Here is a 13,605-nt window from a genome sequence, read left to right as displayed (position 1 = left end):
TAGTATCCTACAGATCTCTGAGGCTTTGTTCGTTTTCCTGAATTTTTTTTCCCTGTTCTTCAGATTCCATACTCTCTAATAATCTATCTTCAAGTTTGCTGATTCATTCTTCTGCCAGCTCAAAGCTACTGCTAAATCCCTTTAGGTATTTTTTATTTTTCATTATGGTACTTTTCCACTTCAAAATATGTATTTTTTAAATATCTACCTCTTTATTTATAATCTATTTGATGTCATTCTCATCAATTTTCTTTAGTTTGTTGAACATATTTATAATAGTCCTGTTGAAGTCTTTGCTAATTCTAACATCTGGGTACCCTCAAAAACAGTTTATATTCCTTGCTTTTTAAAATCCTCTTTGAGTAAGGTACACATTACCTTATTTCTTTGACTTTCATAATTTTTTTGGTCAAAAATTGGACATTTTAGAGAGTATAAGTTAGCAACCATTCCACCACTACCCACCAGGGGTTGATGTTGGTGTTTAGTGTTATTTGCTTAATGACTTGGCTAAATTAATTAATGAAATCTATTTCCCTTGTAATGTGAAGTCTCAGATGACATATTTTCCCCCCTTCACTTTTAAATTTTAAGCTTGCTTGTCTAGCAGTCACCCCTGGGTTTACATATTTTACTGTTCATCTAGTGGCTAGTCAAAAGTTATCCTTATGTGTTACTTCTTGTTACAGCTATATTCATGGAACTATTAGCCTTCTACTCTTAATTCTCTATTCTTCTATTATTAATTGCTCACTACTAGAACTATACTTTTTGAGAAAACCTTAAGGCATGTGATTTCCATCCTCTTTTCCAAATGAAGTCACCCCCTTCAACAGATTAACACACCTACCTGTCTTTGTTTTGCCTCTCACCTAGGCAGAACCTCTGTTGTATCCCACTGGAGGAAGGGGTGGCAGCCTGTTTCTCTGGAATTACATCTCTGTCCTATAACCAGAAGCTGAGGAGAAATGAGGAGGAAAAGCCCTGAATTTTCACCTCTCTCATCATAGAACAGTCAGAGGCATGTGAACCAGAACAACTCTATCTTGACTAGGAGCTGGGTAAAATGAGGTTGAAACCTACTGGGCTACATTCCCAGACAGGGCATTCTAAGTCACACAATGAGATAGGAGGTCAGCACAAAATACAGGTCATAAAAACCTTGCTGATAAAACTGGTTGCAGTGAAGGAGCCGGCCAAAACCCACCAAAACCAAAATGGCCACAAGAGTGACCTCTGGTTGTCCTCACTGCTACACTCCCACCAGCACCATGACAGTTTACAATTGCATAGCAACATCAGGAAGTTACCCTATATGGTCTAAAAAGAAGAGGCATAGATAGTCCACCCCTTGTTTAGCATATCATCAAGAAATAACCATAAAAATGGGCAACTAGCAGCCCCGAGGGAGTCTATGGAGTAGCCATTCTTTTATTTCTTTACTTTCTTAATAAACTTGCTTTCACTTTGCACTGCACACTAGCCCTGAATTCTTTCTTGTGCGAGATCCAAGAGCCCTCTCTTGGGGTCTGGATCAGGACCCCTTTCTTATAACAGAACCACTGCCAGACAAGTAGGAGCTGGAGAGTATGGGCAATTGAGATCCCAGTGTTCTTGAGAACACCCTGCCTGGGTAAAGATTCTTCCCTGTGAATGGAAGCAAGGTGGGAGAAGAGAATTAGTTTCCTTAAACACACCAATCCAGAATAGAGCTTCCAGAACATGTAGCTAGGATGGGGGTAAAAATGAGAAAATGCAGCAGTGTGTCCCTCCTAGGCAGCATCATCACACAACTGTGAACTGAAAGGAAAGATAGCCTCCGTCGTCTTGGATGCACACCTTTGGAGTAAAGTTTTTGAAACATGTAACTGGAGGGTGGTGGGTGGTAATATCAGATTCTTATTCAAATGCCTTAGACTCCCATTGTTCTTGTGAATATTCAGAATATATTCTTGAGTGAGTGCTTCTTAGTTTGCTTTGTGCACTTAGGTCAATTTCCAGAGAATTCAAATTGTTCTGTTTTACAAATTTCAATAGTTACATGAGTGTTTTCCAGAAGAGTGGATTTACCAAACTCTTCACACTGCCATTCCAGGCTGAATTTTTTCTTCATTAAATTTGAATATTGAACAGCAAGACAAGGACTCTATATTAACATTTGAAAAAACATTCTTCCTACTGGTGATGTCATGATCTGACTGTTCCATCTACCCAGCTTCCAAAGCCACTTCATTATGATCCCTTGCCAGGTATGATTCTCCAGCCATCAGTTAGATTTGTCCATTCATTTATTTGTTCAATAAATACTTATTGGGTTCCTATTATGCCTTAGACACAGTTGTGGAAACACAGGGTAAAGCACAAAGACATAAAAATCCTTGGCCAGGCGCGGTGGCTCATGCCTGTAATCCCAGCACTTTGGGAGCCTGAGGCAGGCGGATCACGAGGTCAGGAGTTCAAAACCATCCTGGCTAACATGGTGAAACCCCGTCTCTACTAAAAATACAAAAAAAAAAAAAAAAAAAAAATTAGCAAAGCATGGTGTAGTGATGGATGCTTTATTAAATAAATCAAATTATGTGAATCTTAGTGTCCTTTACAAAGTTTTTTGTTTTGTTGCTGAAATTAGACTGAGTCAGTCTCTGTGACTGACTTTAACTATGCCTGATATAGTAGCCATTCATGAAATTATGGTTTTTATTATTGTTATTCTACCATTTTAAGAAAGGATTAAGAATAGAAGGAATACATTAAAATGAGAATCTGTATTTTGTATTTTTTGATTCCATTTAAACATAGAGATGTCTATATTCATTATTTTTGCCAGTTAATATTAATTGCAGATATATCAAAATCTTTTTAATGCCACAATTAAGTATCTCAGGAAATATAACAATTTAGTAATTTTTTTCAAATTTTTGTCTCAAATATTACCTTCTAAGTGATATTCTCCATTAAATCACTATTTAATCTTTACCTCTCCAACCACTAATCTGTGTTCATGTTTTGTTTTGCTTTGTTTTAGTGTTTCCAACCACTAATATGTGTTCATGTTTTGTTTTGCTTTGTTTTTAAACCTTTACATATTATCCATTTTGTCACATTATTACCTTCTGACATACTAAATATTCCATTTATCAGTATCACTGTATGTATGCCAGAGGCTGGGAGTGGAGTGGGGAGGGAGGGAATGAGAGGTTGTTGATCAAAGAGTACAGAATTTCTGATAGACAGGAGGCATAAGTGTTGAGATATGTTGCACAGCAGGGTGACTATAGTCAATAATAATGTATTGTACATTCCAAAATAACTAAGAGAGCATATTTGAAATGTCTCAACATAAAAATCATATGTAAGCAAAATGATGGCTATGTTAATCAGTTAGACTTAGTCCACATTTCATACATAGATCAAAACATTACCTTGTACCCCATAAACATATACAATTTATGATTTGTCATAATAATACTAATAAAAGAAATCATGACAGTAATAATAGTTCAATTTAACATATTTAATGAGAACGGAAGACATGCTTTTAATTTAATATTGCAATTAACTGTAAAGAAGACTGAATTTCTAATTAGTCTACTAGACCTAATATATTTAAGAGTATTAAAATATTACTGTAGGAAAAAATATCTTAATTCTTCTTCATTTTATAATATAATTTTATGTAAAATCTAGGTATCATGCCATCACACATGAGGTAAGCAAAGTTAATAATAATGTATGACCATCAGTTTCCATTGCTCTTCAGTCATCAGAAATGCTGTAATATGGTACAGTAGAAAACAACGAGGTATACCGGCTGGGCACAGTGGCTCACGCTTGTAATCCCAGCACTTTGGGAGGCCAAGGTGGGTGGATCACGAGGTCAGGTGTTCGAGACCAGCCTGACCAACACAGTGAAACCCTATCTCTACTAAAAATACAAAAATTAGCTGGGCATTTTGGTGTGCACCCATAGTCCCAGCTACTCAGGAGACTGAGGCAGGAGAATCGCTTGAACCCAGGAGGCAGAGGTTGCAGTGAATCGAGATCTGGCCACTGCACTCCAGCCTGGGTGACAGAGCTAGTCTCCATCTCTACAACAACAACAAAAAAGAATGAGATATATCACAAGAAACAGTAGTGAAAGCTGTGAATATACTGCTTAAATAATTTTGAGAAATCAGAAACTTATAAAGCCCATCTTAAATTCAGTTCTTTAAGGGCTTGGCCGCAATTCTTCAAAATGTTGTAAAAATAAAATACTCTCATATATGCTGAAAGCTTTCTAAGCCATAAATATCTGCACAAATGTTTAACTTCATTAGAAATAATTAGAATACAATATATGTGTAATATAATTAGATAATAAATATAATCTATACATATAATTACACAGAATAAAATTATATGTGTTATATAATTAGATAATAAATATAAATATATGTACAGTATTGCATAACATTATTTTATGTAAAATATGACTCATATTTGGCAAATTAAGATAGATATGAACTTATATAACCTTATGATTAAATACGTTTACTCAGCAATGTTGATCAGAAAAATAATAATTTTTATTGCAAAGTCAAAATTTATCTGGGTTACTTGGAAGAGATAAATTTCTAAAGTCAATGATTCAGAGATGTGTCTCCACAGGTCAAAAAGTCATTATGGAGCTGCAACCAACATACAAAGGGAAATACTGCAGAAATTTTCATTCTCATTGCCCCTAAGGAGGGTACTTAGAACAAGGGATGGAATGTAGCTGTATGAAGGGTAGAGCAAACTGTGTGTGCTATGGGAAATACATTTCTTCTTGAAGTTAATGATATTATCATGAGAAAAACACAGGGAAACAAAATAAAGTGCGGACCTCACTTGGGTTACTTTACCATATTCTATTTTCAAGGAAAATCTATAAAGACATATGGAAAGACAAAGAAGAGATTATTGAGATAAATAATAACGCCTGTGTCAGAGCTCTGAGTACCACAGATTTTTTTTCATTCTGCCACATAAGTGTAGAAAAATACATCCTACACCAGATTTGCCTATCTGATCCTATTTCTGACCTCACTAACTGTTATGGAAACTAAGGAAACCAGAATAGGAAAGGCGGATGCTCCCTTTCACTGTGCTTTGTAAATGCCTACAATCTCAGCAATAGTGACAACCTGCTGTTTGGACTCTTCTGCCCTCCACTGTTGTACCCTAAAAATTCCGGTTTCTCCAGCTGTAGTGTACAGTGGTAGACTACAGGAAATCTACATTTTAAATTTTGATCTCATTTTAAGCTTTGTGAAAGGAAAATAAATCTTGGGGCCCCAAAATCACTCAGCTAAAGGGAAAAGTCAAGCTGGGAACTGCTTGGGCAAACCTGCCTAATAATCTATTCAAAGTCATCCCTCTGCTTACTGAGATAAACACATATTTGATTGCCTCCTTTGGAAAGGCTAATCAGAAACTCAAAAGAATACAACCATTTGTCTCTTCTCTACCTATGACCTAGAAGTTCTCTCCCCATTTGGAATTTTCCTGCCTCTCTGGACCTAACCAATGTTCATCTTACATGTATTAATTGATGTCTCATGTCTCCCTAAAATGTATAAAACCAAGATGTGCTCTGACTACCTTGGGCACATGTCATCAGGACCTCCTGAGGCTGTGTCACTCGCATGCATCCTTAATTTTGGCAAAATAAACATCCTAAATTGACAGATATCTGTCTCAGATTTTTTGTTGGTCACAGTTTTTAGGGCCATGCAAAGGATAAAATAGATACCTTCATAACCATTTCCACTTCTCTGAGCACCAAAGGAATGTAAAATAAGGAGATATCAGATACTGGGATATAGAATACTAAAATTAAAATGATCGAAATTTTTTGTAGGTAGAACAGATAAATTACTTGTTTTTATTCCACAGAGAAAAAAATAAAATAACTTAAGGAAAACATTAATGAATGTTTGAGGTGTCTAACTTTAAAGCCCTTATAAAGTATTTCCATTAATTTCACTTTACTATGTCTTGGCTTCTGTGCTTAACAATATTGCTCAGAATGACTGCAGCTTACAGCACATACATTTAACAAATATAACTTTTTTTTTTTCAAACTTAGATGATGATATGGTTTGGCTGTTTCCCCACCCACATCTTATCTTGAATTGTCGTTTCCATAATCCCCACATGTCCTGGGAGGGGCCCTGTGGGAGGTAATTGAATCATGGGGGTGGTTGCCCTCATTCTGTTTGCATGACGGTGAATGGGTTCTCATGAGATCTGATGGTTTTATAAGGGGCTTTCTCCCTGCTTCACTCAGCACTTCTCCTTCCTGCCACCATGTGAAGAAGGAAATGTTTGCTTTCTCTCCTGCCATGATTGTAAGTTTCCCGAGGCCTCTCCAGCCCTGTAGAACTTTGAGTCAATTAAACCTCGTTTTTTAATAAATTATCCAGTCTTGGGCAGTTCTTTATAGCAGTATAAGAAGGGACTAATAATTAATGTAAAACTACATTTGATTAATTACCACCAAATATCCCAAAATTTATATTTGGAGAAAAAGAAATGCAAACGTAAAATAAAACAGCAATTGAGAACCATGTTGATCACTTATACATGATCAAGCAGTGTTTTATGTTTTTTTACTGATCTTTCTTTCCCCCTATAATAAAACGATTCTAGTTTCATGACACTGGGAGAAAACCTCAAACAAGTAAAAAATTTTTACTTTTTAAAAAAATTGCTGAATGTTATCAAAATAGAAGAAGAATACAATAAAAGTGACTCTTTAACTGTGGTGTAAATTTCCTACATTAAAAAAAGTCTTTTTCTTTTTGACCTGATATAGCTATTTTCAACTCTTAAATTTGATGGACATGCCCCATGTTTCAAACAGAGTCAGGCGTGCTGGGCATAGGAGAGTCTGGCAATTGAGATGTCTGTGACATTTTTGACTTCTCTATTCATTGATATCTCATCTGTGGCTCTTTGTGGCAGCTATGAAGAGGACATTATTCTTTGAAAAGTCTTATTTTCTGATGTGAACATAGTCTCCAGAGCCACCTGTTCATATTACAATTTCAAGATATAATAAAAAAGTATGTTATCCAGATAAAAATATTTCCCTGAAGAATTCAAGAGTTCCTTTGTCTAATGTCTGGTATTTTAAAATCTTTCTTTGTCAAAACATAAGTATTTCTTCTTTTTTCCTGTTGAAATGAAAATTCTAAAACAAATTACCCTTGTATTCCACTAAAAGTTATTCATAATTTAAGGCAAACACAGGGTCTAAATTCTATTTCTCATGTTTTATGCTTGGTTTACTTGTTTTTGAGTTCAGTTTTAGGAATTAATATTCATGCCTGTAATCCCAACACTTTGGGAGGCTGAGGCAGGCAGATCACGAGGTCAGGAGTTTGAGATCAGCCTGAGCAACATGGTGAAAACCCATCTCTATTGAAAATATAAAAATTAGCCAGGCATGGTGGCACGCACCTGTAATCCTAGCTACTCAAGAGGCTGAGGAAGGAGAATCGCTTGAACCTGGGAGGTGGTGGTGGCAGTGAACCGAGATGGCACCACTGCACTACAGTCTGGGCAACAGCGGGAGACTCCATCTCAGAAAAAAAAAAAGAAAAGAAAAGAAAGAAAGAATGCTGAAATTTTTAATTTATTGGCACCAAAACAAAATCTCTACAAGAATTATTTTTTCTACTAAATGAATCATGAATGAGACAACAAACAAAAGTTATATTTAACGCATTAGGATCATATTGTGAATTTCAATTATTAGTGTCTGGAATTGGGAGTCAGATGACTACATGTTCTGATTTTGATATGTCACCAAATGGAGTAATCATCCATGTATTCCTTACATAATAAATATTTAATTAATAGCAAGATATCTAACATTATGCTAGATATCATGTACCAGTAGTGAGGAAAAAACAAAGAAACCAAAAACAGCCCTGTTTTGTTGGGGGCCTATTTTGAAATGGAAAGTTTGGAAGAATGAAGCAGGAACATTCTGGTTGATTTTACTGAATGAAAAGTTAGATAAATTACAAAGAAGTGGGGGTATATTCCATATTGAGAAAACAGTATGTGAAAAGTTCCTATGGATTTTTCTGAGGAAAGTTTAAAATGAAGGTGAAAATGGAAAGCTCTTCTGCCTTAGGCAATAAAAGTCTGAGACTATCCATGTAAGTTTTACTTTCAGTCTTTGAAGATTTGATCTCAAGATTCTTTAGTATTTTAAGCAATTGCACCATCAACTGAATAACATGATTGTTATATTGTAATATAATAAGTCCATATTTTTTCTCTATCCCTGGTAAAATGCTTGTAATTTCTTGGTTATCATGGTGCTAGAGGCATCTTTTGTTCAAATATTTGGTCTTTGACTCCAGGTTCTGACACAGGCTGTAAATCTCTTGAAATTTCCTGGGTGATAGGCATGTCTTTTGTTCTAATGACTTTTGTTGGGTTTCAGGATGGGGCTGGTCACCAGAAAGACCAAACCATAATTAGAGGCTTAGAACTTTCTTTCATCCTCACTCCTCGACCTGTGGGAGCGGGAGTGGGGTTGGAGATTGAGTTAGTAATTAATCATGACTACATGATGAAGCCCCCATAAAAAGAAAATGCCTGAACTACAGGCTTCAGAGAGTTTCTTGGTTGCCAAACAGATGGAGGTGCTAGAAGAATGGCACACCTGAAGAGGTCATGGAAAATCCACACCTATTCCCATTTACGTTAGCCTATGTATTTCTTCTTGTGGATATTCATCTATATCCTTTGTCATGTCCTTTATTAATATAATAAACTAGTAAATCTAAGTATTTTCCTGAGATCTGTGAGTTGCGTAGCAGGTTCATCAAACCCGAGGAAAGGGTCATAGCAATGCTGTTTTATAACTTGTTAGGTAGGTTTAGGAAGATGAACAACCTAGGGCTTGCAATTGACACCTGAATTTGGGGCTGGGTCTTATTGGATTAAGACCTTAACCTGTGGGATCTGATGCTATCTCCAGGTAGAGAGTGTCAGAATGGAGTTAAATTGTAAGACATTCAGTTTGTGTCCACTGAAGAATTGTTTTGTGTATGGGGAAAACCCTCTAAACTATCTGGTGTCAGAAGTGTTCTGTGTTGAGTGGTGTGAAAGAACCCAAACAGGTTGTTTTTTTCCTGTCTAATACAATGATCCTAGACTTACATATGTTCTTTCTTAATGAAGCCACCTTTCTGTCCAGTGAAATGGTAAATGATATAGTGCCATATCATACATCTTCAATGTAGATAACATCCCGTTGCACACTAATTAAATGTATAATCTTCCTGATATACTCTCGAGTTCTATTTATTTACTTAAAGTATTGGAATAAGTGAAAATGAAGGAAGGTGGGACATTTAATGTTTTTTTTTAGGACAACCACATTACGGTATTCATACTTCTATCAGATATAGAGCCATTTTTAAGTTGAATTCTGTAGAAAAACATTCTATGTGACAAACAATTTTTTAAATAATTATTCTAACTATAGCATGCAAGTAACAACAGTTCTACAGAGACTGACTGCCACTATCAGAACACTCAGATTAAAATAATGAGGAAAAATGTTTTCTATAAAGGTCAGTCCAGGAAAGGAAAAATAAAGTATGCTGTCTTTAAAATACGGATTTTGGCACTTCCCCTGTAGAGAATTCTTTCCCTTGAATCTGGGTAGCTTGTGACTGTTTCGACCATAGAGTATGGTAGGAGTGATGCTATGTGACTTCCAAGGCAAGGTCACCAAATATCATACTGCCTTATTCAATAGCACGTTCACTCTTGGAGCCCTGAGTTACTTGTAAGAATTCCAGTTACCTCAAGTTTGCCATGCTGTGAAGATGCACAAGCCAAATGGAAACCAACAATCCTATCTTTACCCTGTGTCTCACGTGTGTAAAGAAACCTTTAGATGATTCCACCATCTAGCTCTTTAAGTCATTCCAACATTCAAGTTTTTCAGATGTAGAATGGAATAAATCATACCCACTGTACCTTCTTGGAGTCTGACTCACAGAATCCCAGATCATAATACAATGATTGTTGTTTCATGACACCAATTTGGGTTGTGGGTGGTTATTACACATTGATAGATAACTGGAACATTATTACAGTGATGTTTCAGTAAAGCCCAATACATATTTCTAATGAGTGCAGTGAATACAATTTGCCAAATTGAATTGTAGCCCCAGCTTACTATTTTTGGCTGTGCAAATTGTGCTAATATTACACCATATTTAATTTAGTTTCCTCACCTATGAAATGAAAACTGTGAACCAGATCACCTTTGGATTATTACCATAATGGACTCTTATTTTTATGTGTCTTAATGTATTTTTTCATATCAACTGTATACATTCAGGAATGTTTTATCTGTACCTTTCATGAGACCTTATAGTTTGCGTTTTTTTTAATACATTAATAGTCTTTTGTATGATTAGCTGACTCTACAACTTGATTATACTTTCTTAGAATTTATATGTTAATAAATTCAGAAGGCTTTGTGCATAAGAGGCAGTCAGAGATAATAAATTGACTACTCTATTAATGTATTAGGCACCAATAAAAAACACAAAGGAGGTATAAAATTTAAATCCTATTTTTCAGAAACTTGTGCTCAAATTGAAAGGACCTGATTGTAAATGGAGAACAATTCAATATAAAATTAAATACTGCATGGTATAATAATAAATAATTTAGTAGAGAAATGCCAACATATTTTGATGATTTCAGTAAGTGTAGTGTATACTTACAGAAAACTGATTCTGTGTGTGTTTTGCTATTTTTCCAATTAGTTCTCACATTTTCATTCTTTACTAAGAAAATTCATGTATGATTTACTTTTCATTCATTAGCTAAATAGAATGGAAATAAGAAAGAAAAGTAATTCTTGAAGCTTCATCTTGGGAAATGTGTAAGTTGTTCTAGGATTTTGGAGTGGCTACCATATGTAAGCTAGAAGAGACAAGTTGCCATGAGGACATGAAATCAGAGAGCTGCTGGCAAAGACAAGCACTTCATGCTTTACTCAAGTTCAGGTGCCTTCAGCAGTCTAAGTTAATGATTATTAACTGTTCTATTTTGCTTTCTGCTAAACTACTAGAATCTGCTCTCCAATTTTTTTTTAGTAAATGATACGTATGTGTTGTATGTTGTTATGAGCCACTATAATATAGCACAAATACAGAAAACAATATGCTGTACTAAAATAGCCAAATAAAGCAATAAAGTTTCTTAACGTTTACCTGGGAAAATCCATTGAAAATCAACATTAATTTAGCCTTGACAGTTTATGGTATTGTTATTATTATTTCTGAGATTTATTTTTACAAATAAAATGGATGTTGCTCTCTTTATATTTATGTATACACAAACATGTATAAACTTACTTATGAGTATTACTTGAGACCTCATAATGTAACTCAATTTGTTCTCTGTCTTTGGAAAAAAGAATTAATGTCGTAATTTTTAAAAGTTGTTTTGTAATAATCTATAGGGAATTTTTCATAATACTATTGAGTATATGACAATTATTATTTGTTTTAAGATATACTTAACATTCACTTTTCTCATCATAGGTGAAACCTCAAGATACAAAACAGCATCTAGCAATACAATAAATATCTGCATTTTGATCTATTTTGAGATAAATAACTTTAGAGAATGTCAGCCTCCAGGATTGTTGTCAATGGCAGAGAGTTAAAACAATAAAGTATCAGAATTTCCATAGAATATTATAAATCAGGCATATTTTCTTCTTTTATGATCAATGTTCCTTAATAAAAAGAGAAAAAATTATAAGTGCTACATATCAGTAAATATGTGTTTAGGTTTTGGAAAACAAAAAATAGACTTGATTTATATTTTTAACATAAATATTAAAAACACAAAAATTATTTGAACCAAAATGACGTATTTATCCAACATGTATTATTCTCTTTTAGAGAAGAATGATAATAGAAAAAAGCACAAATAGGGGAAAGATAAGGATAATTAGAGAGAGAAAAGTGAAGAATATCATATTGAGTAATCAAAGGCATAAATACCTGAGAATCAATGAAAAGAAAAATGAAGCCAAAATTTTCTGCCATGAGGTCATTCCTCCCCATAGTCTACCTGAAAATGTTGATCATAATAGCAGTAAGTTGATTCATTCCTTCATATGTCTACTATTTTTGAATACTTATTAATGCCAATATTCCTCTATAAATGGGGAATATAATAGTGAATATTTTATCATTTTGAGAACTTGAAAAAATTAAATTAGTAAAAGAATATGAAGCATTATTTCATTCAGAGATTGGAAAACTTTTTCTGTAAACATTCAGTTAGTAAATATTTTAGGCTTTGAGAGCCATATAGTCTGTATTGCAATGATTCAGTTTTGCCGGTATATGAAGCAGCTGTAGACACAGTGAATAAACTGGTGTGTCTATTTTTTTATCAAACTTTTTAATTACAAAAACGGGCGATGGGTGAGATTTAGCTCATGCTGTACTTTGTTGCCCAAATTTAGTACCATTACTAAGCATGTTATGAACAATGAATTAAATTAGCTTAAGTCTCAGCTTTATAACTTGGATTCTAATGTCTTTCTTTCACTTACTACCTTTCCCCTAAGCCTCATAAGTCAAATCCTCAATTAGCAGATTTCAACCAAGTGAACAAGAACTTGAGTTTTTGTCTCACGATCCCTCTTTTCAACTTTGCCGTTATACAAAGGTCTGAAACCAAAAGTAAGACACTTATCTTGTATTTTTTTTCAATTTCCCAGTTGTTTAAAATATTATTCTGTTTGCTGTCTCCAATAGATATACGGTCTAGCTTGCTTCCTATGTTTTGCCTTAGATCAGTTATGTCTCTGGCCTACCAAATTTCCCATTTCTCCTAAAATATATCTCCTCATCTATTATCACTCAGAAAACAACTTCTTTCCCAAAAGTGCTGATGAATTCTACCAGAAATCTGCTTAATGTCTGCTTATTCAGTGGGATTCTTTCTGTCTCTTTCCTAGATGCATAAACATATTAATTGCAACCTTAATTTCTCGAGAGGGACAAGGAGACAGGGCAGCCAACAATCAGATTTGATTTTGTAATCTGAGTAAGAGTTCACATGACTGGATGGAAGAAGCACAAAAGTGAGAGTGAGAGGAAATCAATTATAATCCTTACTGTGTCAAGTCATGTGACTCTGAACTGGTAACTTAGTACATGTGCAGCTCAGTTTCCTCATCTATAAAATAAAGAGGTTGATATAAATGCTAATTAAGAACTCTTTCTGCTCCAAAATAAGTAAGTCATAATTTTAGGTTGGTTTGGGTTGTGCCATTTGTGGTCTTGCTTCCAATTAAAGGATTTTACTTGAGAAAATTATTGCAGTGTCCATATTTTAACTGGAATAAAAATTCTTTGCCTTTATTCATTTATTTATTTATTCAGAAATTACATACCAGAGGCATACTTTATATTAGACATTTCTGGATATTGCTCATTAAAAAGGGTAGTTTGTCAGTAATATAATAAAATAACCTAAATACATTTTAATATGCCTGTAATCTCTGGA

General features: G+C 34.5%; 1 pseudogene; it reads left to right on the top strand.

Annotated features, from left to right (window-relative positions):
* Positions 1–13,180, top strand: part of LOC100981237 (THAP domain-containing protein 3-like) — a 103,978-nt pseudogene extending 90,798 nt beyond the window's left edge.
* Positions 13,181–13,605: the final 425 nt, after the last annotated feature.

The sequence above is a fragment of the Pan paniscus genome, chromosome 1 (assembly GCF_029289425.2).
Source record: "Pan paniscus chromosome 1, NHGRI_mPanPan1-v2.0_pri, whole genome shotgun sequence".
Lineage (NCBI taxonomy): Eukaryota > Metazoa > Chordata > Mammalia > Primates > Hominidae > Pan > Pan paniscus.
This window is presented reverse-complemented; position numbering and strand designations above follow the sequence as displayed.